This window comes from Mya arenaria, chromosome 3 (genome assembly GCF_026914265.1).
Source record: "Mya arenaria isolate MELC-2E11 chromosome 3, ASM2691426v1".
NCBI classification, from domain to species: domain Eukaryota; kingdom Metazoa; phylum Mollusca; class Bivalvia; order Myida; family Myidae; genus Mya; species Mya arenaria.
This window is the reverse complement of record NC_069124.1, coordinates 15,858,559-15,879,140: the sequence shown is the minus strand read 5'-3', so window position 1 is coordinate 15,879,140 and position 20,582 is coordinate 15,858,559. Positions and strand designations below refer to the sequence as shown.

General features: G+C 34.4%; 2 pseudogenes; one reads left to right on the top strand and one right to left on the bottom strand.

The window, feature by feature from the left end:
* Positions 1 to 2,946: 2,946 nt before the first annotated feature.
* LOC128227689 (uncharacterized) lies at positions 2,947 to 5,856 on the top strand (annotated as a pseudogene).
* A 1,900-nt stretch (positions 5,857 to 7,756) lies between these two features.
* Positions 7,757 to 19,827, bottom strand: LOC128225734 (acetylcholine receptor subunit alpha-like 1; annotated as a pseudogene).
* Positions 19,828 to 20,582: the final 755 nt, after the last annotated feature.

Genomic DNA, 20,582 nt, shown 5'->3' with positions numbered 1-20,582 from the left:
CAGTCGGTATGAAACGGGACATTTTGAACAGTTGAATAACAACAGGAAACTTTAAACAGTTTAATAAATGCCGAAGAGTCGAATAGATTGGCTCATTGAGGACAGTCAAAAAATGAGTATCACTCACAACAGATCATTAGAGCAGTTAAACTACGAAATCACGTTTTGAACAATCGATTTGCCTCGCATGACTAAGAACAGTTGAAATATAATTAGTCACTTGGAGCAGCGGAAGTTTACCCGGGTCATAGGGTCAAGCAGCTAAGGGGCGTTGAGGAAACTACTTTTCGTGCCACACACGCACGCTGTGGTGAAAATATATAGAAATAAGCTTTCCATTACCATGGCAACGTAGTTCCACTCCGGTTTCTCCCGAATGAAGTAAAATATTACTATAATGCAAAAACACTGTTAAAAGTATTACTCATGTTTTTGGCATGGAGTTTTTGTTTCAAGCCTCATAACTTTCACGCTGAATCATTAGGCTTTAATAGATCGAGTTATGCTGTTGTAAAAAGAAAAAACGTGTACGGTAATATTAAAGACAATCATTTGAGCACATGACAAATTTAAAACATAACTGCTTATTTAGCGAAAAAAGTGATGATTTCTTGATACCTTTGATTTTACCTTATACTAGCCTTGCACCTTCTTCATCATTATTCAGCAATTTATTTTACAAGATTCCCTTATCTCATATGGATATAAACTCTTCGTAGTAGTATGCATCCTTTGTTGTATGACAAATAGTGCCGAGCGGTCCAATGTTATATCTGTAAAGTATCTAAATTAATCTCTCTCATAACTATTCTGTATCAGTTCTCATTACAATGTATTTCTTATTCACAGTTGGACGTTTCATGCACATAATCTTTGGTAATATTTTTGTAAATAAAGCTGGGTGACATAGACAATGTATATTTTTACCTAAGGCACTTGCCACATAAGACAAGATGAGATTCATTCTATAAAACAACGTCCTCCTTTCAATAGTGATATTAAAAGTGATATCAAGAAACGGTTCCGGACAACATGGGTACAATTTGTCTGTGCGCCTTGCGGTGACATAAATGATGTCCTACTCGACGTTCTGGTATCATCATCATCATCATCATCATCATCATCATCATCATCATCATCATCATCATCAAAAGCAAATTAAACAAAATTATTTCTTTACAGCATTTCACGCGTTTCTTGACAGTCAATATTATTTATAGCCAAGGTCTCTCAGACTATACGGTCTGTCCGGTAAACTGTCGCTTATGCGAGCAGCGTGACGACAAAGTCACTTCCACTCTACAGGAAACTAAAATTATGTACGGAATAAACTTTCTTCATGAGAGAATATCTATGTTTGCAAATTTATACAAAAGGTGATAGATAATTTGTTTTTAGAATATGACACACCTGTACTTAACTCGATTCCGCATATTTACAACTTTAACGAGCACAAGACAACATAACAACTGACATTATTCCTTAAACAGAATTATGTATCTCCAAGCCTTAAATAATTCAATTTTTAATTGCGTTACTAACACTTTACGACAAAAAGTAATGTCCGTCACGTCTTTAGATAGTTACTAATAACTGACGTATAGCTATGGCTATATAATCATTTTGACAAGTAAATCTAGTCTTTAGTTGTTCATGCACAAAGCAATAGGGACAGTTAATTTGATTTGTATAACAATGTTGTTTTTTTCAAAACTAAAGCCAATTGCACGTTTAACATAAATATGCGAAAATTAAACTTGGAAACGTTGTTACAAAATGCAACAAGAACGTACGTGAATTAACTTATTGAAACCATTATCGCTTAAATAGCCTGATTTGGTTAAAAGCGAAATACAAATTCAGTTTCCTTATCAAAAACATACATGACCAATCCACTTCACGTTAACAGTGTACATCGATAATATATGTGGGTTAATAAATTATTGTGTCTGGGCTCGTGCATCTCTCAAATTATAAAGGAGTGAAACATCGTCATAAAACTCTAAGACATAGTTTAATTTTAAATAAGTTTTTTTTTTGTTTTACTGCATATGAATGCATATTTTCATAAACAAAATGTGTTTATGATTGTTAAAGCTGCACTCTCATAGATTGAACGTTTTGACAACTTTTTTATTTTTTGTCTTGGAACAAGCCAATTTTTGCGAAAATCCATAAAAACCAGTTATATAAGACTGCTGACAAAAATCAGAACAGATGCAGTTGTTTATATTTAAGTTCAAAATTAGATGTTGTATGCATTTGTACTGATCTGATCTTTTGTCACCAGTCTTATATCACTGGTTTGAAGATATTTACGCAAATATTTGCTCATTCCAAGATAAGAAAAAGTTGTCAAAACGTTCAATGTCAGAGTGCAGCTTTAAAGTTTTTTTAAAACATTTAGAATAAATCTCAAATTTGTATTATAACATCATGCCATATTCATTTATAAATGAAAACAAGTTCAGCAAAGTCAATAGCTTTATTAAGCTGTTTAAAACTAAAGTGCAAGGTTAAGTGCACTTGTTAAGTACACCTTTTTATCACGATATCAAGTAGCATAAGAAACGTAGCAACTGTTCCACTATTTTCTAAAATAAGAATTATATGCAAGAGCCAGGTTAAATATAGCATTGATATCGCAAAGTCAATATTTGCTGTAATTCGTCTAAATTCCAATTTCACTAAAAAACAACGAAGATATACGCACTAGTTTCGTAAATTAACTTTTGTATTTATAATGTCTCGATATAAAGTTTCAAAGTACGGTAGCACTTAAATCATATTAATTGTGTCACTTTTTTTAAAGATATAATATAATCGGGTAACAATTTTCTGAAAATCAAGTTCGAATGCACAAGACGAGTTCAAAATAGCAATGATACCATGACGTCAGTATTTTCTGAAATCGGCTGTATATTAACTATTTCTCAAAGTAAGCTGGCAGAGATTTACAAGTGTACATTTTTCATCTAATAACTTATTTTTTCTATTATGTTTACCGGAGTAAATAGCGAGGACATTAGACAGGCTAATGCTGAAATAAGGGTATGATTGATTTTATTTGCATAGTTGTATCAATACAAATCATTTACAAAATGCATACATTAATATTGACATTTTTAAACATACTGCGTAGTAACTTATTGCGAAAATATTCAACGTCATACTTTTTAAAAGTTACATAAATTGTAGAACGGAAGCTCTCTATGTTTATTTCAGTTGTTTACAATACACAATACACTAGTTCAATATGGAATCATTTGATAGAGATTAATACCGTACTTTATAACTTCTTTGTTAAAAGAACACAAAAGAATATGTAGCAAATGACGTGTATTTATGTTACGGATTATAGTAATACGGATGAATATATCTTCCAACACTACAGTGTTAAGTTATACTTATACTTTAATGACCTTTAGTGTTTGATCTATATTGTCAGCCAATCATGGGCTCTAGATTTTCTAAATGTTTCGTTTCTTGTTTGTGAAGACGACTCTTCAGGATTAAGTAAATTGCTGTAACTGCGCATGCGCATATATCCCCGCATACTGTTTGCATATGCAAAAGCGCACTTTCAGTGTCAACGTTGATTAAATGACGTCACAATATCTTACATTGATTGACAGGTCTTTTTGACGGGCACACGGCTTAATTTAAATGCTGATGCAATTTAGGAGAGGCTAACACGAAGTCGGTTATAATTCATAGAGTAATTTCTTCGTGAACCACGGTCGCTTTGCTGCATACCGCTTCCGCAGGTTACTTATTCACGAAGAAACTACTGAATAAACTCATTCCTATACGTAAACAACTAATTTTGTTTGCAGCTAGATAGTATATAAATAGCCGAGCACTCGGTTGATTCAGACATTTTCCTCACTGAATTCGTCGATGATATATTTACAGCAAAGCTCACAGTTCAGACGTCAGCAAGTTTCAAGCCATGTGGGAATCTACAATAATGAGTGGCAGAAACCTATTACCGAATTCGGGCGGAACAACCCTCAATGGCAGGTCAACTTGAATGCGTCGCCATATGTGGGTATGTAGGCTCGTATTAAATACATGTAGAGTAGAATTAAGAGTATAAGTATTTCATATACAATATGAAAGAACATTTGCGTATGCATTTATAGCTGGAATTGTGCTATATGTCAAAATGTGCAAGCTAATATCGGTCAAATTTAAGGATTTCAGCAATCACTTTTATTCGTATTATATATTAACATATATATTATAAACGGGTAACGTATTTAAGGTAACATAGAGGTCGATTCCTCGGATTGGGAAGAATCTCGGCGAGCTGTTGACGAAGTGATGAACCTTCTCCTGAAAGAACTACGATGTCAGGCTGAGCATTACGAAGGTCTACGTATTGACTCGTATGTTCGCCAAGGAAGCTCAAGAGAAGGGTTAAAAGTTCTCAAAGCCGATGAATACGATGCAATGCTAGAGTTTCATTTTGACGGGCTCGACAATCGTATTCAGCAATCAATAATCAAGAAGAGAAACGGATAATCCATAATGGGGCATTGCTACTTGGAGGTTCTGGGCTTTGATTCGGGTTTCCTGAGGAAAACGTACCCAAGATTACACGCTAAAAACGTGTTCATCGAATCAAATGAAAAAGTGAACTTGAGTTCCAAAAATCTTCATACGAAAGTTTTTCAATCAATGGTTGATTCGGCAATCGAAAATATCAATCAAGCAATCGAACAACATGACAGAAGATCAGATCAAATATCAACATTCGGTTTACGAAGAAAAATGAATCCACCCTCTATCAACGTAACGATTTATATGGAAGGAGGTGTAACACACGATTATTGGGGAAATAAAACAACTACCACCAACAAGGAACTTGATTTAGACTTTGTTCCTGCATTTCTGTTACGTAATGACGAAACAACTAGGTACGAAGGTGATTTGCTTAATTGTCCAATACACGCCATTTGCAAATGGGCAGAGGAAGACAGTTTCAAGGCGCTTGAATTTGTCGATCAGAACCTTATTTGGGATGTTAAGTCGATCGGTTACGAAAGGCATATTCTGGACGTTGCACGAAAAAATGAAAGAAAGTTAATTATTCTGACAGCGCATAGAATTCTTAAAACTTACTTTGTTAACACGAAGAAGATCGCCAAAGAATCGAGAACCTCTCCTCCACAGATTGTTACAGTTCTGAAGTCCTATCACCTCAAACAGTTAGCATTCTATCTGCTCAACTATCTCTGCCACAAATATCCAAACTTCGAGGTAGATGGTGTGCAAAAGGCGTTGCACTATTTCTTCATTATGCTACGAATTGCTTTGAACGAAAAGCGCCTGCCTCACTTATTTTTCTCAGACAACAGCGTTATTGAATCAATGCTTCCGGGATACCCATCGCTTCGTGGTCATCAGCTGAGGCTTGATTTGTTCAGAACAATACCAAATGATTCCCTCGCACAGGCGTTGCTTTCGCTGGACAGTCATCTCATACCGAATTTGGGATTTACATTTGGAGGTTCTGATGATTCAGAGAGATCAACAGTTAGAGAAGAGTTTAGGCGTACAGTTGCCGGATCGGATTTTTTCTAGGTCTAAACGGTGCCTATTGAGGGCTGAAAACGTTGCGACAATAATCGGACATTTTCATCTGTGACCAATTGACATTATAATTAATAATGATAATAATAATAAATCAATCAACTGTGTGTACCGATGGTTTGACTGATCTGGCATTTGATGCTACTAATGAAAACAATTGATTGTACGTCAATAATGCTTGAGTGTATGTTATAGTATTAATGGCAACATATATGTATTTGACTGTCCAACAGTCAAATAATGTATCATTGTTAAAAACAATTCTTGTGATATGAGTCTTAGACAATAAAAATTTGGTATATGACTGCATCTTATCTTTGAATTTTCTTTGGCATAAGGTGCTCTGAATTGTATTCCTCCGTCTGCAGATAGAGTTGGGATTTCTAATCATTGAACTACTTGGTGTTTAGTGTTATTGCTTTATTATTAAGTTTCCTCAAGTTTAAGCATTCTTTGATAAGATTTACCTTTTACTTTATTCTTTATTGAGGAGTGTTGGGATAAGAATGAGGTTTGTGCACATAAACTGGTTTAAGCCCCGAGTAAATTTACATTTTACTGACCGTTCCAATGCGGAAACTAACAATCCTTGATAAACATACCTATTTTTTGGTTTTTGTGTTTAAAATGTCTTTGTCATTAAACCGGGTTTATGTATAAACTGTTTGCTACTGAGCTTGTTTCTGTAGTTTTTCACATACGTATTAAATATTTTTGTTGGAATAGTTTGGTATCTTACTGCTGTATGTGAATTTTATCAATGCATTTCATTCGATTTTCACATTCATGTTTACGCAATCTTACTGTTTTACTTCATATATGTGAATACATACAAGGTTGATCGTAGTTCAACATCCATCAATGTACGCTAATTTTAAATTTTGTTGATGATTACGTTACAAGTAAAAATGACGCTACTTAATATCAAGAACAACAATTTGTTGAGTTTGCAAACACCACTAAGTATATTAACACGTCGCGTTAAGCTAGATAAAACAAAAAGGCCATAATATGGTAAATTTGTGCTAGGAGGAAATAACAATGGGATATAATGAGGTGAACTTTGCGTTGAACCCGGTATTTTCTGAATGCCTAATTAATGAATTCCTTAACGAGAATACTCAGATTTCCAGTACTATTTATGTGTTTTCTAGTTAACGTTTTGATTCTTTGAAGATGTTAAGACTCTATTAAATTTAAGTCAAATAACGTCTTGGAGTTTAGGATTTGAACAAGTCATATTTATTCTAGAAGGTAAATTATTCAACAGCACAATTCGTGTTATTTTTTACATATTCCAATAACAGGTTCAATGTGATTGTTATATGCTATCAATATCACAAATGTTGTTGATCGAGAAACAACAGTGACCATAGTCAACCAGCGTGCGCAATAAAGATCATAAGATGATGATTTTCAACGGAATACTAAGCGAGTGTAGAAATAAAAGTACAGACTTAACTTGTGAAACTAAATAATCATATATTAATATTTCCAAACATTTTTTTTATTTAAAATAGCTAGTATATATTTCTTTAAAACCTAGTTACTGCTTCGAACATTAGATTGTTACATACGAATGCTGATAAGATGGCCCATTAGCCTCAAACACACACATAGGTACTAAACCATCAATGATTTAAAAGGAACACTATGTTATCAAATATCTTTCCTGTAAGGATAAAAAATATGCATGGCCCCATTTTATCGAAACTTCTTAGGAACTTTATAATAAGTTTAAGTTTAAGCTAAACTTAATTATTTTCATCTAAAATATTTACTTCTTTAAACGCTTTAAGACTTGAAATACTTATTAACATAATAAATTATTTTTTATTCAATTTATGTAGGTATTTTGGCTAATTGGGAAAAGGCAAAATAAGCGTGTTTAACTTAAGAAGTTTTGAGAAACCCTACGTCATCTGTTAAACATATCATTTCGAAAATTGGTACAAACGGATCATTTCGAACAGTTGAGTAACAACAGGCATTTAACAGTTGAATAGAAACGTGTCGCTGAATAGTCGAGTAGATTGGATCATTTAAATGACACCGATCACTTAAGCAGTTGAAATACGAAAGAACTTTTTGGTCAATCAACTTACATGTACAACAGGTATTTTAGAACGGTTGAAATACGGCAGGTCACCATTAACAGTCAAAATACAACATATGATTTGGAACAGTTAAAGTTGTCCCTTGTCATAGCTTCCCTCGGATCGTACAGCGAAGGAGCGTTGAGGAATATACCCATCGTCCCACACACGCACGCTGTGGTGAAAATATAGAGAAATAAGCGGTCCATTACCATGGCAACGTAGTTCCAGTCTCGTTCCTCCTGAAATGAAAGAAATAGAACATATTAATTAAATGCATATACAATGAAATCAATGATTAATTTCTCTTGCATGAAGTTAAATTTCCAAGCCTCATTATTAGCAAGATGCAACTTGATTGGGTTTTGAAACATTATTAAGCGAAAAGGGTGTTGAGTTCTGGATAAGTTTGATATCAACTGAATTAGTTATGTATCTTAATATCATTTCACTTACAGACTTTTCATCATCTTCTTTTTTCAATTGCTCAGCAATGTATTTCACGCCTTTAAGAGATTCCCTTATATCCGGTGGATATTTGGACATAAATTCATTTGTAGTCGTGTGTATCCTTTGTCTTAAAAAGTTGGGTGACGATTGGTCCCATTTTGGGAATATCTGTGGAGTATCTAAATTAACCTCTCTCATTTCTATTCCGTTCACAGTTCTCATTGGAATGTATTTCTTATTCACAGAAGGACGTTTCATGCACAGAATCTTTGGTAATATTTCTGTAAATAGCCTTTTAATCCAGGGTGACATTTTATGCGTTGCAGGTGAACGGAAATGAACACTAAGCGTGGTAACCGTCAAGAATATCGACATTGTCACAACAATCATTGTAAAAAGTAGGTACTTCCCTATCAATGGAATGGTAATAGAAGTTGGTGGGTTAATGTCGGAAAGAAGCAAGAAAAACACGGTCAACGCAAGTAGAATCGAAATAGACAATGTGATTTTTTCACCCGAGGCACTTGGCAAATAGAAAACTAGCACTGTCAAACAAGAAATAGCTACACAAGGCATAATGAGATTTATAGTATAAAACAAAGTTCTCCTGCGAATAGTGATATTAAAGGTGATATCAGGGAATGGTTCCGGACAACATGGGTAGTATTTCTCTTTGCGCCTAGCAGTGACGTTAATGATGTCCCTCCCATTCGACGTTCTGGTAGTAATCACACAAGTCCACGCCGTTTGGAATGACGATCTGATTATCAATCATGACACCTCGATCCTCCCAAACATGCTGCAGATCAACCTACCGCGAGAAGTGAAACACAATGATTACGTGGCAAATTAGCAATAAGTAGACTTGTAATGACTGATGAAGGCTACATGAACGATAAAACAAGTACAAATGAAATAATGTTATCAATTTCTCCTATATCAAACATTCATCCTGCAGCATTATGATAATCGTTATTGCCATCTTCATCATCATCATCATCATCATCATCATCAACAACAACAAAAACAGCAACATAATCAAATTTATCATCGAAAACACAACAAACAACAATGATTCCTACATACATATTTATATTTGCTAAACATACCTCATGCCCATCATAGGTCCACACCCCGAACTTCATGAAGCATTCTTGTTGGTCAAAGGGGAAAAACTCGACGTTGATTGGACAATAGGTCTTGTATATAGCCGGGGGCTCCCAGACTATGAGACCCGTGTGGTAAACCGTCGCCTTTGTGAGCAGCGTTACGACAAAGTCGCCGTCAGCGCTGCAGGATACCAACATCATGTATAGAATAAACGTAAAACATACTTCATAAATAAATATCTTAAATTATTGTTTGCAAATGTATTAACACTATAAACAAAGAGTGTTATATAAAAACATTTCACAACATGATACACATGTACTCCACTCCATTTCAGCATAGTTACGTCGATTTTATTGACATTCTTAATAGCGTCTATAAAATGTGTCGTCTGCAGCAGTTAATTTTTGTTTGAAGTACACTTATATTAAATGAATGATTTTACTACAGAAATACTAATTTTACTTAAAAAAAATGTTTGCAAACGAATTTTAGGGATTCATATCTAGAATTAAACTGAAAACTGCGAGAACTCAGATATTTATTGCAACTATCAAATTGATTTAGATCTATCATCAAAATGTATGGTTTGGGAAAATAAATAATATATCGAGGGTTGAAAGGGAAAAGCTTGTATCTGATTCTTTATGAAATGTCACTTAGAACCTGTTCATTCCAACCCCCCGATATACACGAACAACAAAGAAAGTGGGCGAAAGAAAAGTCAAAAGTAAGAATGGTCCTAACAAGTGATGTCACACGGTCAGAAACACCCTCAAACTGACATTCAAGGTACTTACTTATTGTACAGGCCAATGTCGGGCCTCCATAGCTCCTCAGACGGAATGTGGGTGGAGTTGATGCCACCGAACGACGATGGGTCCCAGCGAAGTCTGTGCTCAACCCACTCCTTAGGACAGAAAATGATTTTTTTTTATATATGTGTAGCCATCAGAAAAGGATATCAAGGCCAAGAATACACTAAGGGAGCGGAAAGGCACAACGTCTCCAGCAATATCTATTACACATACCACTATTTATTACTATTAAATGTTTGATAGCAGACTTAGCACTTAGAACTCAATGGGGTTGTAAACCAGTATTCTCCTGCACAACATTACACTTACACTTGCATACTGATGAGGCAAGCCGTACCCGATTCAATGAGTTGTTTTGAAATGGCCGATAATCTCGTTTTGGCTAAAATGATAATAAATTCTAAAAGAATCTCGTTCTTGCATCAGTTGACGCCTAGCAATCGGATACCAATGTAAAATTGGACAAAACATCTGCTTAAATTTGAATTTGGGAATGGGCCTTAACATTTAGTCATGATATTGAGTCTTGTAAAAGTTTTAAATCCCGTATACCATGCAGACGTGCATATTGAATAATTTGTGTATAAACAATAGTAAACAACGATTATTGACTCAAAACAAATATTTAATAACTAAGCATTTCCATATTTTATGTAAGAGTAAACCACTTTTTTGAGTCGGAATATGACCATGCCATTAGACGTTAACGAAAAATCAGTTCACTTACATGTCTCAGCCAAAGGTTGGAGGTCAAAATCTGGTTCTTTTCTGACTGAAACGACATGAAGTGGTAATAAAGGTTGGAGGTCAAAATCTGGTTCTTTTCTGACTGAAACGACATGAAGTGGTAATAAAGGTTGGAGGTCAAAATCTGGTTCTTTTCTGACTGAAACGACATGAAGTGGTAATAAAGGTTGGAGGTCAAAATCTGGTTCTTTTCTGACTGAAACGACATGAAGTGGTAATAAAGGTTGGAGGTCAAAATCTGGTTCTTTTCTGACTGAAACGACATGAAGTGGTAATAAAGGTTGGAGGTCAAAATCTGGTTCTTTTCTGACTGAAACGACACGAAGTGGTAATAAAGGTTGGAGGTCAAAATCAGGTTCTTTTCTGACTGAAACGACATGAAGTGGTAATAAAGGTTGGAGGTCAAAATCTGGTTCTTTTCTGACTGAAACGACATGAAGTGGTAATAAAGGTTGGAGGTCAAAATCTGGTTCTTTTCTGACTGAAACGACATGAAGTGGTAATAAAGGTTGGAGGTCAAAATCTGGTTCTTTTCTGACTGAAACGACACGAAGTGGTAATAAAGGTTGGAGGTCAAAATCAGGTTCTTTTCTGACTGAAACGACATGAAGTGGTAATAAAGGTTGGATGTCAAAATCTGGTTCTTTTCTGACTGAAACGACATGAAGTGGTAATAAAGGTTGGAGGTCAAAATCTGGTTCTTTTCTGACTGAAACGACACGAAGTGGTAATAAAGGTTGGAGGTCAAAATCTGGTTCTTTTCTGACTGAAACGACACTAAGTGGTAATAAAGGTTGGAGGTCAAAATCTGCTGACTGCAACGACACGAAGTGGTAATAAAGGTTGGAGGTCAAAATCTGGTTCTTTTCTGACTGAAACGACATGAAGTGGTAATAAAGGTTGGAGGTCAAAATCTGGTTCTTTTCTGACTGAAACGACACGAAGTGGTAATAAAGGTTGGAAGTCAAAATCTGGTTCTTTTCTGACTGAAACGACATGAAGTGGTAATAAAGGTTGGAGGTCAAAATCTGGTTCTTTTCTGACTGAAACGACAATAAGTGGTAATAAAGGTTGGAGGTCAAAATCTGGTTCTTTTCTGACTGAAACGACACGAAGTGGTAATAAAGGTTGGAGGTCAAAATCTGGTTCTTTTCTGACTGAAACGACACGAAGTGGTAATAAAGGTTGGAGGTCAAAATCTGGGTCTTTTCTGACTGAAACGATACGAAGTGGTAATAAAGGTTGGAGGTCAAAATCTGGTTCTTTTCTGACTGAAACGACACGAAGTGGTAATAAAGGTTGGAGGTCAAAATCTGGTTCTTTTCTGACTGATACGACATGAAGTGGTAATAAAGGTTGGAGGTCAAAATCTGGTTCTTTTCTGACTGAAACGACATGAAGTGGTAATAAAGGTTGGAGGTCAAAATCTGGTTCTTTTCTGACTGAAACGACATGAAGTGGTAATAAAGGTTGGAGGTCAAAATCTGGTTCTTTTCTGACTGAAACGACATGAAGTGGTAATAAAGGTTGGAGGTCAAAATCTGGTTCTTTTCTGACTGAAACGACATGAAGTGGTAATAAAGGTTGGAGGTCAAAATCTGGTTCTTTTCTGACTGAAACGACACGAAGTGGTAATAAAGGTTGGAGGTCAAAATCTGGTTCTTTTCTGACTGAAACGACACGAAGTGGTAATAAAGGTTGGAAGTCAAAATCTGGTTCTTTTCTGACTGAAACGACATGAAGTGGTAATAAAGGTTGGAGGTCAAAATCTGGTTCTTTTCTGACTGAAACGACACGAAGTGGTAATAAAGGTTGGAAGTCAAAATCTGGTTCTTTTCTGACTGAAACGACACGAAGTGGTAATAAAGGTTGGAGGTCAAAATCTGGTTCTTTTCTGACTGAAACGACATGAAGTGGTAATAAAGGTTGGAGGTCAAAATCTGGTTCTTTTCTGACTGAAACGACATGAAGTGGTAATAAAGGTTGGAGGTCAAAATCTGGTTCTTTTCTGACTGAAACGACATGAAGTGGTAATAAAGCAAAGACATACATGCAAAACGATACCGAATATTTATATCGAGCTACCGAAACAAGTGAAACATTATTCTGTTTTTAAAACGTTTTGATTTAATTACGAATCACGTAGAAATACATAGCACCAGGCAATGGAGCGGTGCATATTTCTGGTGTAAACAATACCAGAATTCTTTTTTTAAGGACGATTTCATGATCCGTTCTTGGATTTCATTTTTCACATGCACCGTTAATATCGTTATAGGTATTACTCTACAAAAGCAACCTTATCATTTCATTTTTAATTTCGACATAATAATTTATCAACTGGGTTCTGTAAAATAGCAAAATAAAAAGTCCATCGCTTATTTCAAACCTGTGCAATCAATTGAACGCTGATGATTAATACAAAATAAATGATAACATGTCAGAATGCGTGTTTTAGTGAATGGTATTCAACTGATTTTTTTTTCTTTGAATTATTTATTTTCTATGATTATTCGGTTAGACATATGTCTGCTGTGATCAACTAAACACAAAATGTATTAATTGTGCAGGTTAAATGATGTTTTTAGTAATTTAAGTTAAACTGTAATAAAAGAAATATTTTTGCCACTCCCAAAAGTTGACTTTTTATCCTAAATGGTTGAAAGAGGAGGTTATACTTTGCGTAAAACATTATTCATTTTTTACATATAAAACCCACATGTTTAAATTAGATTTTAAAGCAATTGTAGACATTAAATGTTATACCCTTTACTGATTTATTTCTTATATTAGTCATTGGTTGCTTTCGGTCATGAGTTTGGATATACGTATTAAAATGCTCACGGAGCGCAATCATTAGATGCCAATCAAAGCATGGGGAACTGACAGAGATTACAAAAATCCTTGATCTGAAAGTCAGACGAAATTGATCGACACGCAGTCATGTTTTGATATGATTCGCTTGTACTTTTAAGATTCATAAATTTTGTCCAGCTATCTTATATCTTCTACCAAAAATAAAACGTCATTTCAACAATGGTTAATCTATACTGAATTTTCCTGCAAACTATATGTTTTAAGATTTTTTATTTAGGATAAGATAAGATTATTAGGACAGAAGAATGTATAAATGACAAACAGAGAGTTTAATTAATTTCTCTTATGTAAATGCTTGCACTTAAGAAAACGTTCTCGTAAGCAACATTTCCGGAACATATGCGGTGGCGTTTATTAAAACCCTCATTGTTCTTCCTACTGACAATGGGCAATATCTGCTTAGAATTCCTAATGGGTGCTAGAGAATAACGAATTGTCATTTTAAATCTCCTCACAGATTTGTTTACATTTGTGTTACTTTCAAGATTTATAAATATGTCCATGGTATCCTCTCGGGGATTTTTTGGAAATTGAGAGAAATGTCTATCGTCAGAAAAGTATTTATAATCTGTTCGAAGTAATAGCAGCACAAGCAGTTAACACTTGGTAACTTTAACTAAAGCACCGTAACAGCTTATAAAAGATGTTTCTGATGATGGTGTCACATCAATAAAATTACAAAATAAATTTAATTCTGTAGAGCTTTGCTGCTACTTTGAACGAACACGTCCATTGAAAAGAAATATTGAAATACAAAATAACCTTGCAAATGTTCTAAAGAATCACATCTGGTGCAGACCAATTTGCGCTTAACAAATATAAGGTCTGAATCATTATATGTGTTTCACTTTCATCAATTTGTAAACAAAATAACGCCTAAGCGAACACTAACACTAGTTTTACCGTACGTGTTTAGTACTCGTTATTATAATTTGTCGTAAAAAATAAATCAATGCACGACATGAATAGAGAGCTGGTATAACAGGACTTGCTGTTTAAATTATGCCTACTTGTTGAATAAAAAAGATTTTCTTAAAAAAGAAGTCGACATAGCATGTTTGACTTTTTATTTACCACAAGACTATAGGCATTATTAAATATTTAATACTGCTTAAGCGTCTATTATTGTCCATTCACGCGTGCATATTTTTAAAGGAAGACTATGCTGGAAAAAAAACGTACAAAAAGGAAAATATTTACTCAACCGAATTCAAGCAAATTCAAGAAAAACAACATAAAAAGAACAAAATAGAAAATACTTTCACGAAAAGGCTAGATGATGTAAAATAAAGTATAAGCATTGGTTCCCTCAAGCGAAACGTTTGCAATTAAGAAAGCATTGGGATATTCAATATTTCCGGAACAGGTGACATCGTGGTTGTTAGTGAAAGCGAGGTTGTTATTAACACGCTCATGGTGTTTCCATTTCTTTCTACTGCTGATGGACGATCTCATGTTCTATTAATGACATTGATTCTGATTTAGAGTACCTAATGAGTATGAGAGAATTGCAATTTGTCATTCTTCTCCCCTGCATCAACGACCCTATACGTGTACAGAAGAGCTATTGTAGAAGGTCCTCTGCGCTTGTTCATTGTTGTTCTTATTTTGTTAACTTTATTGTAACCCGTCAGGTTCATCAAAATGACCACACTTTTCTTTTAAGTGGATTAAATGCCTGTTAGTCTGAGTCCTTTGCGTTTTAACAAATTAGTTGTTAATTTTTGGCTAATGATCTAGTCCCTGTTGTCCTTTGTATTAACAAACATCGCGAACTTGGCAAAAACTGTCTTCTCATTAATGACTTTGAATATGCTTAAATATTACAGTTTATAAAAATAGTAGCCTATGGTTTTATCATACATAACAAAAAAACACAAATCAATTAATTTTACTTTTTTATAGGCTAATTCTCAGATACCATTGACGATAAATGTATCCAGTCTTCTAATAGTCCCTGCTAGTGCATTGCACAGTAATGTGCATAATATTTCCAATTATAAGAATTACCTAGAATTACTCCTGTTGGGAACCGTTGCTCAACAATTATATTGTCTGGATCATTTTTAGTTTATGTTTTTATGTTTAATATACTCAGTTATATGATATACTCGTTTATAGTTTGATTCATGCACAATTTGGTAATTCAAGGAAATGAGTATCAAGAATGACATCAACCCGCCTTGAATTTGACTCCTCTTTTGAAAAACGTCAACCCCAAAAGTGATTATAATAATCATGATGATTTGAATTATGAAAACAAAAATCATTGACAATTACGTGTAAGATCTTTTCTAAATGCCTATTTACATGCTTTATCGATAACATTGATAAAAGCTTTATATAAATAAATATATATAACTATGGTGTTTCAAATCATTCAAGTTGAAACTTGCTTGTAATTTTAAGCTCATTAAACTGGCACTGCCTCCAAAAAATAATTACAGCGAATATTTACGGAGTATAAATGTACCGTATTCTGTCATATTTGAAATTGTATAGGCCATTTGCGTTATCATTATTTTCTACCAAACCATCTGTTGCAAATGTAAGTTTACTTGACTGAGAGGTATGGTTAAATTGTTCGAGGTATCTTACTAGCATCAATCATTTTTTGTATCTCTTTAATCAGTACAAAGTCTATATTTTGATTTACAAGTTTAACAGGTTAAACATGCTATGCTTGATCAATAAATCTTCTTATCTTGATATCAGTTGAAAGAAATTTTCAGTCTCTATCCTTGGCAAACTTAATATCTTTCTTGTATCAAATTTAAACAAGTCTTGTTAACTATGGAAGGGATTTTCCTGGTTTTAAGGTCAGCCTTATGACGTATTTATATCAATACATTTTACCACTATTTTACATCCAAAACACATCCCATCAAGCAGCTTTGAGATCCTCGTGGCGAGTTATCAATTAAGTTTGCTGACTTAGATTGTTTTGTTTTATCATTATTTTACCAAAAGTGTCCTCTTTAATTTTCAACTTACCACATCAAGTAGCTGTGAGAGACGCATCCCCAGTTTCACCGTCAGCTTGCTGACTGTCGTGCCGTTGGCCGTGCTTCCGGAAGGCCGGATCAGTTTGTTGTATGGATTTTTCTGCAAGTATATATAGCAACTTGTAATATAGATATATATGCAAAATAGGACTAATGTGTACACAACCACGTGACTTGCAATTGACATCTACTGCTAATAATGCTGAATACAAACAAACAAAGTTTAATCGAGTCTTAAATGTGCACGTACCAGACGGATAAAAAGGGCGGGAATAGGTTTGGCCAATTGAGTATTGGAAGTTTTTGGCACCTTTGCAAACATATGTGAAATATCAATAAATCTTGCGTAAAAACTTCATTTTTGCAGCGACATGCAAACTACTCGGAAGGCATATAGACGGCATGCGGTCATGTTTTTGTAATAATGTTGTGCCTTCTCCAAGAAGGTGACAAGGAATTAAGCTAAGAGGAAACTTGGCGAGGTAAGGGCAGCCGGATGTCAATATTTATTATTAATAACGACTGCCAAATTGTCAGGATTACATGATGATTGGATGCTTACATGTTTTAGCCTTTGGCCCTGTGATCAGTATCTTTCTTGTGATACCTTTGAACCTGATAACGTTTTGTTTTGTTCGATAAAGATTCCATGAACTTAATACGCTGTCCATTATAATGCGAATGAGATTAATTATAATATGTATAATAATTATGACATATTTTGCGGCGGTTACCACTATGTTCCCAGACACCTTTTTGATCATCAACACTCGGCCTGCGTCAATTTAATCAGAAAATGACCATGCACGTTTTTCTTTTCAATATAATGTTTTACAAATACATCGGTTAAACCTTGATCCGTATATAAAAAACTGTGGCCATTATAATCTGATATGTGTTACAATTATAATCATAAACACTTTTTTGATGCATTTACCACGATATTTACAACAACAAAAAACGGTGGTGGGTGATTGAACATCAGTCTGCGATATGACACGTGATCTATATATTGACTGACGAAGATACTATCATAGAAGCTGATATTTAGCAGGAAGAGTGGGCTGTGAGGTTGTTGTTTAGCATTTCTGGTCAATTATTATTTTGTCAATATCAGTTATAGCCTCGAAGACTTACATTAAGCTAACAAAAAGGATTTTTGGTGTTTTCAAAAACAGGTAGTCTTGTGTATTTCCAAAATAGGTCGATCTACGTTGATAGCTGATAATTATTAATACTCGCAGTATTCCATCCCTGAACAGTATTTTAAAAAAGAGGGCAGAATAAGAATTTAAATATAATACTTCAAACAGAAAGAACAACAACTATAATTTAATATGACTAGTTCATGTTTTTTCAGGCGATATATTCCAGTCGCAGCATTCCAGCAATACCAGGTGATTCCTTAACTCTATGTTATGTTTCAAATGACTACAGTAACTGAGAGTTAAGGGTTTATTCGGTTTTCCTAAATAACATTTGTAATACAGAATATATTCACGTAAATTACACTCGGAGTATTTGGAGTATCATTTTTTAGGTAATCAAACTGAATTAAAAACTCAATTCTTAAATTTGTTTACCAAAGACATTTCACTCTGTCTGTGCGTATCATGTTGGTCTCTAGTATGGTTTCCCCTAACAGTACGTTTTGATTTTTCGGTAGAAGCAATTGTTTGTAGTTCGCACGTAATTTTGTTTGTCTACAATAATTGTGGACTCTGATCTGGAGATGGCTAGCAGATATCATGTCAGAGAAGTAATTAACGTTGATTGCTTGTACCGTCTTAACCCCATAACACATGATTGAAGACTAACGATCAAGGTGTGGCAAGGTACTTGTACAATATTTGAATCCAAAGTATCTACGAATACTAGAGTAAGTAATTCTTAGTTGGTCGTAATATTTATGTATATCTTAGTTGGGTAGTAAAGTTTTTTTATTCATTTACGATATACATACCATGGCGAAAGACTTCTACTACTACAACTACTACTACTACTACTACTACTACTACTACTACTACTACTACTACTACTACTACTACTACTACAACTACAACTACTACTACTACTACTACTACTACTACTATTTATAATAATTATTATATTAATTATCAAAACCTAGTTTTGCAACATTGCTGATGTTTTTTGTTACTAATGAAGTACGCTAGAATTGATTAAAATAAATGCATTAGTGATAAAAAACAACACTTTATTGAATGCTAAACACGTTAATAAATAATAGTTTAAGGTCATTAGTATGCTTTCACACAAATCAGTAACAATTGGATGCCCCGGTTATTGTTTCAAATAGATTGTGTTTTTTTTCTTTTGGCATCATACTGTTTAAGTACTCATGCTTTTGTCTTTAAGTTTGTACTAGTTATCAACAACACAATTCTGATAATTTAAAACCGAAATTCAGTTAACAGTAAATTTTGTCAAAAATGAATATACGATCTTGAAAATGCAGCTACATCAATTCCCATAAATACAAAGGGTACTCATTCAGAAATTTTACAGCTTAGACAAATTGTTCAATATCGTTGCAGTACAGTATGAAGGAGTAAGTAAAGCGATTAACGAATTCAAAGTTAAGCATTTGTTGAAACCCCAAGAAGAAAAGATAAAATACATTCTTTCATGTTCGCTTATGCAGGTTCTGTTTTGAAAATATGGCATCAGTTTATTTCCATACGTGTACAAATAACTGCTGTATACAATAAACGTGAATGAAATAGTTTAATGTTCTTACATGCATTCACCAAAAAAATGGCCAAGCGTCTGCGTCACAATTAAGCCGTTTATGTAAATGCATTTTTATATTCATTTTATCATAAATGAATAGAACAGAAAGAAAGTTGCTTTGCTTTGGCAATGTCACATCAAATCATGCAGTACTACTAGCTGAGCAGGCATCGAAAGTTCTTAAACTTCATTGGACTTAAGCACAGTTATAATCATTACATCCAAATTTCAAACCATTAGGTCACGACGGATGACCGGAAGTGGACGTACCTGCAACAAAAAGTAATGCAACTGTTGTTCCGCCGGTGGCTCACTCAATGCGACCAGGAACAAAATCCAGAAGACAAACACGGCTATCGGGACTTGCGCCCTCATCGCTGTCTTAGGCAAATCCACAAATTAAAATCCTTACAAACGCCAAGACAATATTTGCAAAACGACAGTTACTACGTCTTACATGGAAACTGCCATTTTTTACCAGCGTTTTACCAATATCAAATCACAACCAGCCTCCTAGATCAGGAGCAAGTCCACTACAACCAAGGAGATCACTTGTAAGATACTCTATCTTCTGGAAGTATAAAACGTTGATATGTAGGTCGTCCATCCACATAGCCAATTTCTTTATTGTGCAAGCATCACTAGTTATATGATCACAGATCATTGTGCCAAGATTTACATAGCGCTTAGTTAACTCGGCAATGAAACAGAAAGTTTTTCTTATGATAAATGAACATTGGTCAATAGGAATCATTATCGAAAGTTTCAGATTGGTTCCTACTGTGAGAGGGTCTTGGATATCAGATAATTGCATAAATTTGTCATTGCCGATTCTATTTTATTAACATCTTAAGCGAAGCTCTAATAACGAAGGCTGTATTTGAATGCATGTGTAATCTATGGTTGAAACATTTTTTTCAACATATGTCTATCAGTTTTACATGCTTTGTCGGCATTTTATATAACGTTTTCTATAATAAACATTTTATAAAAACATCCTGGCAAAGTAAACTTTAGTTTAACAGATGCGCATTGAGGCGAAATCAGTTTAAGAACTGTAATAATGCCAGTTAATACTACATGAATCGTTTGCAATACCTGTTCGAGGGTTGACAAGGGTCAAACCGACC